Here is a 17360-nt window from a genome sequence, read left to right as displayed (position 1 = left end):
CACCTAACGCCAACAAATGGTAATAGAAGTATATCATTACAGTTGGTACATTTTGTTTTCTCTATCTGCTATTCCATTTGTATGGATCTATGAGGGTTTCCTTTAAGTACACATCTCAATATATTATAGTTTGGGTTGTTATTTATGCATGCCATAACATTTGTATTATTATTAAAGCCTCCCCGTCGGGGAATTGAACCCCGGTCTCCCGCGTGACAGGCGGGGATACTCACCACTATACTAACGAGGATCGGATGTGTGCTGTGATTTCTGGTCCAGTCCAGAAAAGTGATGTTCAACTAAGAGTTGTTATAATTTCCTTGGGTAATGAAAATGATTGAAATCATTTATACATCAATTTGTTAGTGTACTCTTTCACCATATATCAGATCCATGTCGATTCTTCTGCATCATGAGCTAGGTCAAATGCTTATAGAAATTGCCCCAGCTATCATTTTCTTACTCTACCCATGTCCGATAATCCCTGGACTGAGATGTTCTAGGATTTTACTGTTGATTTGCCAGTGTTTATAGGTATTTCTATGAATTGATTTATGGTTGACCATTTCTGATGCTTGATTGTATATTTAGTAATTCAAGATCCTTTAAAAAGCTCAAATGAATTTAGCAAAACCCATTACCCCTTATCAACTTTTTTCTAATTAGAATTTGCTTAGAAATCCTTGAATGGCTAAAAGACTATTATGCTAGAGACCAATGGTAGCTCTGCATGAGGAATATTAAACTCCAAATCTCTTCTGCTAAATTATGCCCAAATTATGTGAATGCTATAAAAATTGATAATTTATTCTATTATTCAGCTACTGTTTCCAACTTAATTAAAAAAAATATATATATGTATATATTCACTCTTCTTTTAAGGCACCAATAAATATCTATGCATTTTCTGGATATTCTATACCATACAATTTTAATACATGGGAATCCTGAATATAAAGTCCAATAAATGCTGGATTTGCCATGTTGTACATGTTCTAAGCAATATCTTTTAGATTATAGCTGATATAGGGCCTGATTCAGAGCCGCTTGCTGCTAGTGAGTGCTTGCTCAGAACAAGGGCGGTTTTTTATGTTTTGTATTTGTTTTTTTCTTTCATCAGGCCGCTCGCTAAGCTGTGGGTGACCTCCCACAGCTTTTGCGAGTGGCCTGGAGCCCATCGCGATTATCGTGACCATCAGGCTTGCGAGGAGACCCTGTGGAAGGGTCTGAGCTCTCACAAGCCCGAGTAAACTTCCTGCTCTAATAGAACAGGAAGTCCACTACTGACATCACTAGTGATGTCAGTAGGGCCACCCACAAACACCAGGCGTTCCTAAGGGAATGCCTGTATTTGTGCAGCCACCCCCCCTCCCCGCATACAAAACGCGGTGAGTTATCAATCAACATTGACAGCCACTCTGTCTTGTACCTAGACCCATATCGATGGAGCAGCCATCGCTGGATGGATCTTGCGCATGCACATGACGGAGGCGGCGCATGGGTAGTGGGGGACCGTCGAACCACTTACGAGTGTTGTGCGCTTGCGAGTGTGTCTGAATCAGGCCCATAGTCCTTAGGAAAATTTTTGGGTGCTTGCCAAAGACATGTAAATGAAGTGCTTGTTAAAAAATAAAATCCATTCTACTAACCATTGCAAAATGGAATTTGGGTCTGGAGGAACCAACTCATGGAGTTGGGCTTAGACAGCACAATAAAATTGCTTGAGAAGTTACTTGACCTATACTGTTCTTGAGAATGGGGCCCAGCAATGTGGTCTTTCAATGCTAGAAATGTCAAAATAATTCTGAATGTTGTAGTTTGATGTCCTAGAAAATGTGTGCAGTTTTCATTCCAAAAAGTGGCATACACCAATATGCCAACCTCCTTGCCTATATTTTATTTCTACATATAAAAATGTAAGTATGTATAAACCTTCCCAAAATACCAAACCATTCTGATTTATTCCATAGCCACCTAACGCCAACAAATGGTAATAGAAGTATATCATTACAGTTGGTACATTTTGTTTTCTCTATCTGCTATTCCATTTGTATGGAGGGTTTCCTTTAAATACACATCTCAATATATTATAGTTTGGGTTGTTATTTATGCATGCCATAACATTTGTATTATTATTAAAGCCTCCCCGTCGGGGAATTGAACCCCGGTCTCCCGCGTGACAGGCGGGGATACTCACCACTATACTAACGAGGATCGGCTGTGTGCTGTGATTTCTGGTCCAGTCCAGAAAAGTGATGTTCAACTAAGAGTTGTTATAATTTCCTTGGGTAATGAAAATGATTGAAATCATTTATACATCAATTTGTTAGTGTACTCTTTCACCATATATCAGATCCATGTCGATTCTTCTGCATCATGAGCTAGGTCAAATGCTTATAGAAATTGCCCCAGCTATCATTTTCTTACTCTACCCATGTCCGATAATCCCTGGACTGAGATGTTCTAGGATTTTACTGTTGATTTGCCAGTGTTTATAGGTATTTCTATGAATTGATTTATGGTTGACCATTTCTGATGCTTGATTGTATATTTAGTAATTCAAGATCCTTTAAAAAGCTCAAATGAATTTAGCAAAACCCATTACCCCTTATCAACTTTTTTCTAATTAGAATTTGCTTAGAAATCCTTGAATGGCTAAAAGACTATTATGCTAGAGACCAATGGTAGCTCTGCATGAGGAATATTAAACTCCAAATCTCTTCTGCTAAATTATGCCCAAATTATGTGAATGCTATAAAAATTGATAATTTATTCTATTATTCAGCTACTGTTTCCAACTTAATTAAAAAAAATATATATATGTATATATTCACTCTTCTTTTAAGGCACCAATAAATATCTATGCATTTTCTGGATATTCTATACCATACAATTTTAATACATGGGAATCCTGAATATAGACCCATATCGATGGAGCAGCCATCGCTGGACGGATCTTGCGCATGCACACGCCGGAGGCGGCGCATGGGTAGTGGGGGACCGTCGAACCACTTACGAGTGTTGTGCGCTTGCGAGTGTGTCTGAATCATGCCCATAGTCCTTAGGAAAAATTTTGGGTTCTTGCCAAAGACATGTAAATGAAGTGCTTGTTAAAAAATAAAATCCATTCTACTAACCATTGCAAAATGGAATTTGGGTCTTGAGGACCCACCTCATGGAGTTGGGCTTAGACAGCACAAGAAAATTGCTTGAGAAGTTACTTGACCTATACTGTTCTTGAGAATGGGGCCCAACAATGTGGTCTTTCAATGCTAGAAATGTCAAAATAATTCTGAATGTTGTAGTTTGATGTCCTAGAAAATGTGTGCAGTTTTCATTCCAAAAAGTGGCATACACCAATATGCCAACCTCCTTGCCTATATTTTATTTCTACATATAAAAATACCAAACCATTCTGATTTATTCCATAGCCACCTAACGCCAACAAATGGTAATATAAGTATATCATTACAGTTGGTACATTTTGTTTTCTCTATCTGCTATTCCATTTGTATGGATCTATGAGGGTTTCCTTTAAGTACACATCTCAATATATTATAGTTTGGGTTGTTATTTATGCATGCCATAACATTTGTATTATTATTTTTCCACTGTGTCTGAAATGGAATATTGGAGAAATAAAAGTTATAGCCTCCCCGTCGGGGAATTGAACCCCGGTCTCCCGCGTGACAGGCGGGGATACTCACCACTATACTAACGAGGATCGGCTGTGTGCTGTGATTTCTGGTCCAGTCCAGAAAAGTGATGTTCAACTAAGAGTTGTTATAATTTCCTTGGGTAATGAAAATGATTGAAATCATTTATACATCAATTTGTTAGTGTACTCTTTCACCATATATCAGATCCATGTCGATTCTTCTGCATCATGAGCTAGGTCAAATGCTTATAGAAATTGCCCCAGCTATCATTTTCTTACTCTACCCATGTCCGATAATCCCTGGACTGAGATGTTCTAGGATTTTACTGTTGATTTGCCAGTGTTTATAGGTATTTCTATGAATTGATTTATGGTTGACCATTTCTGATGCTTGATTGTATATTTAGTAATTCAAGATCCTTTAAAAAGCTCAAATGAATTTAGCAAAACCCATTACCCCTTATCAACTTTTTTCTAATTAGAATTTGCTTAGAAATCCTTGAATGGCTAAAAGACTATTATGCTAGAGACCAATGGTAGCTCTGCATGAGGAATATTAAACTCCAAATCTCTTCTGCTAAATTATGCCCAAATTATGTGAATGCTATAAAAATTGATAATTTATTCTATTATTCAGCTACTGTTTCCAACTTAATTAAAAAAAATATATATATGTATATATTCACTCTTCTTTTAAGGCACCAATAAATATCTATGCATTTTCTGGATATTCTATACCATACAATTTTAATACATGGGAATCCTGAATATAGACCCATATCGATGGAGCAGCCATCGCTGGACGGATCTTGCGCATGCACACGCCGGAGGCGGCGCATGGGTAGTGGGGGACCGTCGAACCACTTACGAGTGTTGTGCGCTTGCGAGTGTGTCTGAATCATGCCCATAGTCCTTAGGAAAAATTTTGGGTTCTTGCCAAAGACATGTAAATGAAGTGCTTGTTAAAAAATAAAATCCATTCTACTAACCATTGCAAAATGGAATTTGGGTCTTGAGGACCCACCTCATGGAGTTGGGCTTAGACAGCACAAGAAAATTGCTTGAGAAGTTACTTGACCTATACTGTTCTTGAGAATGGGGCCCAACAATGTGGTCTTTCAATGCTAGAAATGTCAAAATAATTCTGAATGTTGTAGTTTGATGTCCTAGAAAATGTGTGCAGTTTTCATTCCAAAAAGTGGCATACACCAATATGCCAACCTCCTTGCCTATATTTTATTTCTACATATAAAAATACCAAACCATTCTGATTTATTCCATAGCCACCTAACGCCAACAAATGGTAATATAAGTATATCATTACAGTTGGTACATTTTGTTTTCTCTATCTGCTATTCCATTTGTATGGATCTATGAGGGTTTCCTTTAAGTACACATCTCAATATATTATAGTTTGGGTTGTTATTTATGCATGCCATAACATTTGTATTATTATTTTTCCACTGTGTCTGAAATGGAATATTGGAGAAATAAAAGTTATAGCCTCCCCGTCGGGGAATTGAACCCCGGTCTCCCGCGTGACAGGCGGGGATACTCACCACTATACTAACGAGGATCGGCTGTGTGCTGTGATTTCTGGTCCAGTCCAGAAAAGTGATGTTCAACTAAGAGTTGTTATAATTTCCTTGGGTAATGAAAATGATTGAAATCATTTATACATCAATTTGTTAGTGTACTCTTTCACCATATATCAGATCCATGTCGATTCTTCTGCATCATGAGCTAGGTCAAATGCTTATAGAAATTGCCCCAGCTATCATTTTCTTACTCTACCCATGTCCGATAATCCCTGGACTGAGATGTTCTAGGATTTTACTGTTGATTTGCCAGTGTTTATAGGTATTTCTATGAATTGATTTATGGTTGACCATTTCTGATGCTTGATTGTATATTTAGTAATTCAAGATCCTTTAAAAAGCTCAAATGAATTTAGCAAAACCCATTACCCCTTATCAACTTTTTTCTAATTAGAATTTGCTTAGAAATCCTTGAATGGCTAAAAGACTATTATGCTAGAGACCAATGGTAGCTCTGCATGAGGAATATTAAACTCCAAATCTCTTCTGCTAAATTATGCCCAAATTATGTGAATGCTATAAAAATTGATAATTTATTCTATTATTCAGCTACTGTTTCCAACTTAATAAAAAAAAATATATATATGTATATATTCACTCTTCTTTTAAGGCACCAATAAATATCTATGCATTTTCTGGATATTCTATACCATACAATTTTAATACATGGGAATCCTGAATATATAGTCCAATAAATGCTGGATTTGCCATGTTGTACATGTTCTAAGCAATATCTTTTAGATTATAGCTGATATAGGGCCTGATTCAGAGCCGCTTGCTGCTAGTGAGTGCTGGCTCAGAACAAGGGCGGTTTTTTATGTTTTGTATTTGTTTTTTTCTTTCATCAGGCCGCTCACTAAGCTGTGGGTGACCTCCCACAGCTTTTGCGAGTGGCCTGGAGCCCATCGCGATTATCGTGACCATCAGGCTTGCGAGGAGACCCTGTGGAAGGGTCTGAGCTCTCACAAGCCCGAGTAAACTTCCTGCTCTAATAGAACAGGAAGTCCACTACTGACATCACTAGTGATGTCAGTAGGGCCACCCACAAACACCAGGCGTTCCTAAGGGAATGCCTGTATTTGTGCAGCCACCCCCCCTCCCCGCATACAAAACGCGGTGAGTTATCAATCAACATTGACAGCCACTCTGTCTTGTACCTAGACCCATATCGATGGAGCAGCCATCGCTGGATGGATCTTGCGCATGCACACGACGGAGGCGGCGCATGGGTAGTGGGGGACCGTCGAACCACTTACGAGTGTTGTGCGCTTGCGAGTGTGTCTGAATCAGGCCCATAGTCCTTAGGAAAATTTTTGGGTGCTTGCCAAAGACATGTAAATGAAGTGCTTGTTAAAAAATAAAATCCATTCTACTAACCATTGCAAAATGGAATTTGGGTCTGGAGGAACCAACTCATGGAGTTGGGCTTAGACAGCACAATAAAATTGCTTGAGAAGTTACTTGACCTATACTGTTCTTGAGAATGGGGCCCAGCAATGTGGTCTTTCAATGCTAGAAATGTCAAAATAATTCTGAATGTTGTAGTTTGATGTCCTAGAAAATGTGTGCAGTTTTCATTCCAAAAAGTGGCATACACCAATATGCCAACCTCCTTGCCTATATTTTATTTCTACATATAAAAATGTAAGTATGTATAAACCTTCCCAAAATACCAAACCATTCTGATTTATTCCATAGCCACCTAACGCCAACAAATGGTAATAGAAGTATATCATTACAGTTGGTACATTTTGTTTTCTCTATCTGCTATTCCATTTGTATGGATCTATGAGGGTTTCCTTTAAGTACACATCTCAATATATTATAGTTTGGGTTGTTATTTATGCATGCCATAACATTTGTATTATTATTTTTCCACTGTGTCTGAAATGGAATATTGGCGAAATAAAAGTTATAGCCTCCCCGTCGGGGAATTGAACCCCAGTCTCCCGCGTGACAGGCGGGGATACTCACCACTATACTAACGAGGATCAGCTGTGTGCTGTGATTTCTGGTCCAGTCCAGAAAAGTGATTTTCAACTAAGAGTTGATATAATTTCCTTGGGTAATGAAAATGATTGAAATCATTTATACATCAATTTGTTAGTGTACTCTTTCACCATATATCAGATCCATGTCGATTCTTCTGCATCATGAGCTAGGTCAAATGCTTATAGAAATTGCCCCAGCTATCATTTTCTTACTCTACCCATGTCCGATAATCCCTGGACTGAGATGTTCTAGGATTTTACTGTTGATTTGCCAGTGTTTATAGGTATTTCTATGAATTGATTTATGGTTGACCATTTCTGATGCTTGATTGTATATTTAGTAATTCAAGATCCTTTAAAAAGCTCAAATGAATTTAGCAAAACCCATTACCCCTTATCAACTTTTTTCTAATTAGAATTTGCTTAGAAATCCTTGAATGGCTAAAAGACTATTATGCTAGAGACCAATGGTAGCTCTGCATGAGGAATATTAAACTCCAAATCTCTTCTGCTAAATTATGCCCAAATTATGTGAATGCTATAAAAATTGATAATTTATTCTATTATTCAGCTACTATTTCCAACTTAATTAAAAAAAATATATATATGTATATATTCACTCTTCTTTTAAGGCACCAATAAATATCTATGCATTTTCTGGATATTCTATACCATACAATTTTAATACATGGGAATCCTGAATATAAAGTCCAATAAATGCTGGATTTGCCATGTTGTACATGTTCTAAGCAATATCTTTTAGATTATAGCTGATATAGGGCCTGATTCAGAGCCGCTTGCTGCTAGTGAGTGCTTGCTCAGAACAAGGGCGGTTTTTTATGTTTTGTATTTGTTTTTTCTTTCATCAGGCCGCTCGCTAAGCTGTGGGTGACCTCCCACAGCTTTTGCGAGTGGCCTGGAGCCCATCGCGATTATCGTGACCATCAGGCTTGCGAGGAGACCCTGTGGAAGGGTCTGAGCTCTCACAAGCCCGAGTAAACTTCCTGCTCTAATAGAACAGGAAGTCCACTACTGACATCACTAGTGATGTCAGTCGGGCCAACCACAAACACCAGGCGTTCCTAAGGGAATGCCTGCATTTGTGCAGCCTCCCCCCCCTCCCCGCATACAAAACGTGTTGAGTTATCATCCAACATTGACAGCTGCTCCGTCTTGTAGCTAGACCCATATCGATGGAGCAGCCATCGCTGGACGGATCTTGCGCATGCACACGCCGGAGGTGGCGCATGGGTAGTGGGGGACCGTCGAACCACTTACGAGTGTTGTGCGCTTGCGAGTGTGTCTGAATCAGGCCCATAGTCCTTAGGAAAATTTTTGGGTGCTTGCCAAAGACATGTAAATGAAGTGCTTGTTAAAAAATAAAATCCATTCTACTAACCATTGCAAAATGGAATTTGGGTCTTGAGGACCCACCTCATGGAGTTGGGCTTAGACAGCACAAGAAAATTGCTTGAGAAGTTATTTGACCTATACTGTTCTTGAGAATGGGGCCCAGCAATGTGGTTTTTCAAAGCTAGAAATGTCAAAATAATTCTGAATGTTGTAGTTTGATGTCCTAGAAAATGTGTGCAGTTTTCATTCCAAAAAGTGGCATACACCAATATGCCAACCTCCTTGCCTATATTTTATTTCTACATATAAAAATACCAAACCATTCTGATTTATTCCATAGCCACCTAACGCCAACAAATGGTAATATAAGTATATCATTACAGTTGGTACATTTTGTTTTCTCTATCTGCTATTCCATTTGTATGGATCTATGAGGGTTTCCTTTAAGTACACATCTCAATATATTATAGTTTGGGTTGTTATTTATGCATGCCATAACATTTGTATTATTATTTTTCCACTGTGTCTGAAATGGAATATTGGAGAAATAAAAGTTATAGCCTCCCCGTCGGGGAATTGAACCCCGGTCTCCCGCGTGACAGGCGGGGATACTCACCACTATACTAACGAGGATCGGCTGTGTGCTGTGATTTCTGGTCCAGTCCAGAAAAGTGATGTTCAACTAAGAGTTGTTATAATTTCCTTGGGTAATGAAAATGATTGAAATCATTTATACATCAATTTGTTAGTGTACTCTTTCACCATATATCAGATCCATGTCGATTCTTCTGCATCATGAGCTAGGTCAAATGCTTATAGAAATTGCCCCAGCTATCATTTTCTTACTCTACCCATGTCCGATAATCCCTGGACTGAGATGTTCTAGGATTTTACTGTTGATTTGCCAGTGTTTATAGGTATTTCTATGAATTGATTTATGGTTGACCATTTCTGATGCTTGATTGTATATTTAGTAATTCAAGATCCTTTAAAAAGCTCAAATGAATTTAGCAAAACCCATTACCCCTTATCAACTTTTTTCTAATTAGAATTTGCTTAGAAATCCTTGAATGGCTAAAAGACTATTATGCTAGAGACCAATGGTAGCTCTGCATGAGGAATATTAAACTCCAAATCTCTTCTGCTAAATTATGCCCAAATTATGTGAATGCTATAAAAATTGATAATTTATTCTATTATTCAGCTACTGTTTCCAACTTAATTAAAAAAAATATATATATGTATATATTCACTCTTCTTTTAAGGCACCAATAAATATCTATGCATTTTCTGGATATTCTATACCATACAATTTTAATACATGGGAATCCTGAATATAGACCCATATCGATGGAGCAGCCATCGCTGGACGGATCTTGCGCATGCACACGCCGGAGGCGGCGCATGGGTAGTGGGGGACCGTCGAACCACTTACGAGTGTTGTGCGCTTGCGAGTGTGTCTGAATCATGCCCATAGTCCTTAGGAAAAATTTTGGGTTCTTGCCAAAGACATGTAAATGAAGTGCTTGTTAAAAAATAAAATCCATTCTACTAACCATTGCAAAATGGAATTTGGGTCTTGAGGACCCACCTCATGGAGTTGGGCTTAGACAGCACAAGAAAATTGCTTGAGAAGTTACTTGACCTATACTGTTCTTGAGAATGGGGCCCAACAATGTGGTCTTTCAATGCTAGAAATGTCAAAATAATTCTGAATGTTGTAGTTTGATGTCCTAGAAAATGTGTGCAGTTTTCATTCCAAAAAGTGGCATACACCAATATGCCAACCTCCTTGCCTATATTTTATTTCTACATATAAAAATACCAAACCATTCTGATTTATTCCATAGCCACCTAACGCCAACAAATGGTAATATAAGTATATCATTACAGTTGGTACATTTTGTTTTCTCTATCTGCTATTCCATTTGTATGGATCTATGAGGGTTTCCTTTAAGTACACATCTCAATATATTATAGTTTGGGTTGTTATTTATGCATGCCATAACATTTGTATTATTATTTTTCCACTGTGTCTGAAATGGAATATTGGAGAAATAAAAGTTATAGCCTCCCCGTCGGGGAATTGAACCCCGGTCTCCCGCGTGACAGGCGGGGATACTCACCACTATACTAACGAGGATCGGCTGTGTGCTGTGATTTCTGGTCCAGTCCAGAAAAGTGATGTTCAACTAAGAGTTGTTATAATTTCCTTGGGTAATGAAAATGATTGAAATCATTTATACATCAATTTGTTAGTGTACTCTTTCACCATATATCAGATCCATGTCGATTCTTCTGCATCATGAGCTAGGTCAAATGCTTATAGAAATTGCCCCAGCTATCATTTTCTTACTCTACCCATGTCCGATAATCCCTGGACTGAGATGTTCTAGGATTTTACTGTTGATTTGCCAGTGTTTATAGGTATTTCTATGAATTGATTTATGGTTGACCATTTCTGATGCTTGATTGTATATTTAGTAATTCAAGATCCTTTAAAAAGCTCAAATGAATTTAGCAAAACCCATTACCCCTTATCAACTTTTTTCTAATTAGAATTTGCTTAGAAATCCTTGAATGGCTAAAAGACTATTATGCTAGAGACCAATGGTAGCTCTGCATGAGGAATATTAAACTCCAAATCTCTTCTGCTAAATTATGCCCAAATTATGTGAATGCTATAAAAATTGATAATTTATTCTATTATTCAGCTACTGTTTCCAACTTAATAAAAAAAAATATATATATGTATATATTCACTCTTCTTTTAAGGCACCAATAAATATCTATGCATTTTCTGGATATTCTATACCATACAATTTTAATACATGGGAATCCTGAATATATAGTCCAATAAATGCTGGATTTGCCATGTTGTACATGTTCTAAGCAATATCTTTTAGATTATAGCTGATATAGGGCCTGATTCAGAGCCGCTTGCTGCTAGTGAGTGCTGGCTCAGAACAAGGGCGGTTTTTTATGTTTTGTATTTGTTTTTTTCTTTCATCAGGCCGCTCACTAAGCTGTGGGTGACCTCCCACAGCTTTTGCGAGTGGCCTGGAGCCCATCGCGATTATCGTGACCATCAGGCTTGCGAGGAGACCCTGTGGAAGGGTCTGAGCTCTCACAAGCCCGAGTAAACTTCCTGCTCTAATAGAACAGGAAGTCCACTACTGACATCACTAGTGATGTCAGTAGGGCCACCCACAAACACCAGGCGTTCCTAAGGGAATGCCTGTATTTGTGCAGCCACCCCCCCTCCCCGCATACAAAACGCGGTGAGTTATCAATCAACATTGACAGCCACTCTGTCTTGTACCTAGACCCATATCGATGGAGCAGCCATCGCTGGATGGATCTTGCGCATGCACACGACGGAGGCGGCGCATGGGTAGTGGGGGACCGTCGAACCACTTACGAGTGTTGTGCGCTTGCGAGTGTGTCTGAATCAGGCCCATAGTCCTTAGGAAAATTTTTGGGTGCTTGCCAAAGACATGTAAATGAAGTGCTTGTTAAAAAATAAAATCCATTCTACTAACCATTGCAAAATGGAATTTGGGTCTGGAGGAACCAACTCATGGAGTTGGGCTTAGACAGCACAATAAAATTGCTTGAGAAGTTACTTGACCTATACTGTTCTTGAGAATGGGGCCCAGCAATGTGGTCTTTCAATGCTAGAAATGTCAAAATAATTCTGAATGTTGTAGTTTGATGTCCTAGAAAATGTGTGCAGTTTTCATTCCAAAAAGTGGCATACACCAATATGCCAACCTCCTTGCCTATATTTTATTTCTACATATAAAAATGTAAGTATGTATAAACCTTCCCAAAATACCAAACCATTCTGATTTATTCCATAGCCACCTAACGCCAACAAATGGTAATAGAAGTATATCATTACAGTTGGTACATTTTGTTTTCTCTATCTGCTATTCCATTTGTATGGATCTATGAGGGTTTCCTTTAAGTACACATCTCAATATATTATAGTTTGGGTTGTTATTTATGCATGCCATAACATTTGTATTATTATTTTTCCACTGTGTCTGAAATGGAATATTGGCGAAATAAAAGTTATAGCCTCCCCGTCGGGGAATTGAACCCCAGTCTCCCGCGTGACAGGCGGGGATACTCACCACTATACTAACGAGGATCAGCTGTGTGCTGTGATTTCTGGTCCAGTCCAGAAAAGTGATTTTCAACTAAGAGTTGATATAATTTCCTTGGGTAATGAAAATGATTGAAATCATTTATACATCAATTTGTTAGTGTACTCTTTCACCATATATCAGATCCATGTCGATTCTTCTGCATCATGAGCTAGGTCAAATGCTTATAGAAATTGCCCCAGCTATCATTTTCTTACTCTACCCATGTCCGATAATCCCTGGACTGAGATGTTCTAGGATTTTACTGTTGATTTGCCAGTGTTTATAGGTATTTCTATGAATTGATTTATGGTTGACCATTTCTGATGCTTGATTGTATATTTAGTAATTCAAGATCCTTTAAAAAGCTCAAATGAATTTAGCAAAACCCATTACCCCTTATCAACTTTTTTCTAATTAGAATTTGCTTAGAAATCCTTGAATGGCTAAAAGACTATTATGCTAGAGACCAATGGTAGCTCTGCATGAGGAATATTAAACTCCAAATCTCTTCTGCTAAATTATGCCCAAATTATGTGAATGCTATAAAAATTGATAATTTATTCTATTATTCAGCTACTATTTCCAACTTAATTAAAAAAAATATATATATGTATATATTCACTCTTCTTTTAAGGCACCAATAAATATCTATGCATTTTCTGGATATTCTATACCATACAATTTTAATACATGGGAATCCTGAATATAAAGTCCAATAAATGCTGGATTTGCCATGTTGTACATGTTCTAAGCAATATCTTTTAGATTATAGCTGATATAGGGCCTGATTCAGAGCCGCTTGCTGCTAGTGAGTGCTTGCTCAGAACAAGGGCGGTTTTTTATGTTTTGTATTTGTTTTTTCTTTCATCAGGCCGCTCGCTAAGCTGTGGGTGACCTCCCACAGCTTTTGCGAGTGGCCTGGAGCCCATCGCGATTATCGTGACCATCAGGCTTGCGAGGAGACCCTGTGGAAGGGTCTGAGCTCTCACAAGCCCGAGTAAACTTCCTGCTCTAATAGAACAGGAAGTCCACTACTGACATCACTAGTGATGTCAGTCGGGCCAACCACAAACACCAGGCGTTCCTAAGGGAATGCCTGCATTTGTGCAGCCTCCCCCCCCTCCCCGCATACAAAACGTGTTGAGTTATCATCCAACATTGACAGCTGCTCCGTCTTGTAGCTAGACCCATATCGATGGAGCAGCCATCGCTGGACGGATCTTGCGCATGCACACGCCGGAGGTGGCGCATGGGTAGTGGGGGACCGTCGAACCACTTACGAGTGTTGTGCGCTTGCGAGTGTGTCTGAATCAGGCCCATAGTCCTTAGGAAAATTTTTGGGTGCTTGCCAAAGACATGTAAATGAAGTGCTTGTTAAAAAATAAAATCCATTCTACTAACCATTGCAAAATGGAATTTGGGTCTTGAGGACCCACCTCATGGAGTTGGGCTTAGACAGCACAAGAAAATTGCTTGAGAAGTTATTTGACCTATACTGTTCTTGAGAATGGGGCCCAGCAATGTGGTTTTTCAAAGCTAGAAATGTCAAAATAATTCTGAATGTTGTAGTTTGATGTCCTAGAAAATGTGTGCAGTTTTCATTCCAAAAAGTGGCATACACCAATATGCCAACCTCCTTGCCTATATTTTATTTCTACATATAAAAATGTAAGTATGTATAAACCTTCCCAAAATACCAAACCATTCTGATTTATTCCATAGCCACCTAACGCCAACAAATGGTAATAGAAGTATATCATTACAGTTGGTACATTTTGTTTTCTCTATCTGCTATTCCATTTGTATGGATCTATGAGGGTTTCCTTTAAGTACACATCTCAATATATTATAGTTTGGGTTGTTATTTATTCATGCCATAACATTTGTATTATTATTTTTCCACTGTGTCTGAAATGGAATATTGGAGAAATAAAAGTTATAGCCTCCCCGTCAGGGAATTGAACCCCGGTCTCCCGCGTGACAGGCGGGGATACTCACCACTATACTAACAAGGATCAGCTGTGTGCTGTGATTTCTGGTCCAGTCCAGAAAAGTGATTTTCAACTAAGAGTTGTTATAATTTCCTTGGGTAATGAAAATGATTGAAATCATTTATACATCAATTTGTTAGTGTACTCTTTCACCATATATCAGATCCATGTCGATTCTTCTGCATCATGAGCTAGGTCAAATGCTTATAGAAATTGCCCCAGCTATCATTTTCTTACTCTACCCATGTCCGATAATCCCTGGACTGAGATGTTCTAGGATTTTACTGTTGATTTGCCAGTGTTTATAGGTATTTCTATGAATTGATTTATGGTTGACCATTTCTGATGCTTGATTGTATATTTAGTAATTCAAGATCCTTTAAAAAGCTCAAATGAATTTAGCAAAACCCATTACCCCTTATCAACTTTTTTCTAATTAGAATTTGCTTAGAAATCCTTGAATGGCTAAAAGACTATTATGCTAGAGACCAATGGTAGCTCTGCATGAGGAATATTAAACTCCAAATCTCTTCCGCTAAATTATGCCCAAATTATGTGAATGCTATAAAAATTGATAATTTATTCTATTATTCAGCTACTGTTTCCAACTTAATTAAAAAAAATATATATATGTATATATTCACTCTTCTTTTAAGGCACCAATAAATATCTATGCATTTTCTGGATATTCTATACCATACAATTTTAATACATGGGAATCCTGAATATAAAGTCCAATAAATGCTGGATTTGCCATGTTGTACATGTTCTAAGCAATATCTTTTAGATTATAGCTGATATAGGGCCTGATTCAGAGCCGCTTGCTGCTAGTGAGTGCTTGCTCAGAATAACGGCGTTTTTTATGTTTTGTATTTGTTTTATTCTTTCATCAGGCCGCTCGCTAAGCTGTGGGTGACTACCCACAGCTTTTGCGAGTGGCCTGGAGCCCATCGCGATTATCGTGACCATCAGGCTTGCGAGGAGACCCTGTGGAAGGGTCTGAGCTCTCACAAGCCCGAGTAAACTTCCTGCTCTAATAGAACAGGAAGTCCACTACTGACATCACTAGTGATGTCAGTAGGGCCAACCACAAACACCAGGCGTTCCTAAGGGAATGCCTGCATTTGTGCAGCCACCCCCCCCTCCCCGCATACAAAACGCAGTGAGTTATCAATCAACATTGACAGCTGCTCCGTCTTGTAGCTAGACCCATATCGATGGAGCAGCCATCGCTGGACGGATCTTGCGCATGCACACGCCGGAGGCGGCGCATGGGTAGTGGGGGACCATCGAACCACTTACGAGTGTTGTGCGCTTGCGAGTGTGTCTGAATCAGGCCCATAGTCCTTAGGAAAATTTTTGGGTGCTTGCCAAAGACATGTAAATGAAGTGCTTGTTAAAAAATAAAATCCATTCGACTAACCATTGCAAAATGGAATTTGGGTCTTGAGGACCCACCTCATGGAGTTGGGCTTAGACAGCACAAGAAAATTGCTTGAGAAGTTACTTGACCTATACTGTTCTTGAGAATGGGGCCCAGCAATGTGGTCTTTCAATGCTAGAAATGTCAAAATAATTCTGAATGTTGTAGTTTGATGTCCTAGAAAATGTGTGCAGTTTTCATTCCAAAAAGTGGCATACACCAATATGCCAACCTCCTTGCCTATATTTTATTTCTACATATAAAAATGTAAGTATGTATAAACCTTCCCAAAATACCAAACCATTCTGATTTATTCCATAGCCACCTAACGCCAACAAATGGTAATAGAAGTATATCATTACAGTTGGTACATTTTGTTTTCTCTATCTGCTATTCCATTTGTATGGATCTATGAGGGTTTCCTTTAAGTACACATCTCAATATATTATAGTTTGGGTTGTTATTTATGCATGCCATAACATTTGTATTATTATTTTTCCACTGTGTCTGAAATGGAATATTGGAGAAATAAAAGTTATAGCCTCCCCGTCGGGGAATTGAACCCCGGTCTCCCGCGTGACAGGCGGGGATACTCACCACTATACTAACGAGAATCAGCTGTGTGCTGGGATTTCTGGTCCAGTCCAGAAAAGTGATTTTCAACTAAGAGTTGTTATAATTTCCTTGGGTAATGAAAATGATTGAAATCATTTATACATCAATTTGTTAGTGTACTCTTTCACCATATATCAGATCCATGTCGATTCTTCTGCATCATGAGCTAGGTCAAATGCTTATAGAAATTGCCCCAGCTATCATTTTCTTACTCTACCCATGTCCGATAATCCCTGGACTGAGATGTTCTAGGATTTTACTGTTGATTTGCCAGTGTTTATAGGTATTTCTATGAATTGATTTATGGTTGACCATTTCTGATGCTTGATTGTATATTTAGTAATTCAAGATCCTTTAAAAAGCTCAAATGAATTTAGCAAAACCCATTACCCCATATCAACTTTTTTCTAATTAGAATTTGCTTAGAAATCCTTGAATGGCTAAAAGACTATTATGCTAGAGACCAATGGTAGCTCTGCATGAGGAATATTAAACTCCAAATCTCTTCTGCTAAATTATGCCCAAATTATGTGAATGCTATAAAAATTGATAATTTATTCTATTATTCAGCTACTGT

At 38.3% G+C, this 17360-nt stretch overlaps 10 non-coding genes across 10 annotated transcripts; all 10 read right to left on the bottom strand.

The window, feature by feature from the left end:
• Positions 1-178: 178 nt before the first annotated feature.
• Positions 179-250, bottom strand: TRNAD-GUC (transfer RNA aspartic acid (anticodon GUC)). Its single transcript has one exon. It is a non-coding gene; the product is annotated as a tRNA-Asp (tRNA).
• Positions 251-2142: 1892 nt separating this feature from the next.
• Positions 2143-2214, bottom strand: TRNAD-GUC (transfer RNA aspartic acid (anticodon GUC)). The gene has a single exon. It is a non-coding gene; the product is annotated as a tRNA-Asp (tRNA).
• A 1438-nt stretch (positions 2215-3652) lies between these two features.
• TRNAD-GUC (transfer RNA aspartic acid (anticodon GUC)) lies at positions 3653-3724 on the bottom strand. The gene has a single exon. It is a non-coding gene; the product is annotated as a tRNA-Asp (tRNA).
• A 1438-nt stretch (positions 3725-5162) lies between these two features.
• TRNAD-GUC (transfer RNA aspartic acid (anticodon GUC)) lies at positions 5163-5234 on the bottom strand. Its single transcript has one exon. It is a non-coding gene; the product is annotated as a tRNA-Asp (tRNA).
• A 1941-nt stretch (positions 5235-7175) lies between these two features.
• TRNAD-GUC (transfer RNA aspartic acid (anticodon GUC)) lies at positions 7176-7247 on the bottom strand. The gene has a single exon. It is a non-coding gene; the product is annotated as a tRNA-Asp (tRNA).
• A 1914-nt stretch (positions 7248-9161) lies between these two features.
• TRNAD-GUC (transfer RNA aspartic acid (anticodon GUC)) lies at positions 9162-9233 on the bottom strand. The gene has a single exon. It is a non-coding gene; the product is annotated as a tRNA-Asp (tRNA).
• A 1438-nt stretch (positions 9234-10671) lies between these two features.
• On the bottom strand, positions 10672-10743 carry TRNAD-GUC (transfer RNA aspartic acid (anticodon GUC)). The gene has a single exon. It is a non-coding gene; the product is annotated as a tRNA-Asp (tRNA).
• A 1941-nt stretch (positions 10744-12684) lies between these two features.
• Positions 12685-12756, bottom strand: TRNAD-GUC (transfer RNA aspartic acid (anticodon GUC)). Its single transcript has one exon. It is a non-coding gene; the product is annotated as a tRNA-Asp (tRNA).
• A 1941-nt stretch (positions 12757-14697) lies between these two features.
• TRNAD-GUC (transfer RNA aspartic acid (anticodon GUC)) lies at positions 14698-14769 on the bottom strand. The gene has a single exon. It is a non-coding gene; the product is annotated as a tRNA-Asp (tRNA).
• Positions 14770-16710: 1941 nt separating this feature from the next.
• TRNAD-GUC (transfer RNA aspartic acid (anticodon GUC)) lies at positions 16711-16782 on the bottom strand. The gene has a single exon. It is a non-coding gene; the product is annotated as a tRNA-Asp (tRNA).
• Between the last annotated feature and the right edge of the window lie 578 nt (positions 16783-17360).

Source organism: Taudactylus pleione, unplaced genomic scaffold (genome assembly GCF_031769625.1).
Source record: "Taudactylus pleione unplaced genomic scaffold, aTauple2 ptg000282l, whole genome shotgun sequence".
Taxonomy (NCBI): Eukaryota; Metazoa; Chordata; class Amphibia; order Anura; family Myobatrachidae; genus Taudactylus; species Taudactylus pleione.
The sequence above is the reverse complement of the archived record's forward strand: the minus strand, read 5'-3'. Positions and strand labels throughout refer to the sequence as shown.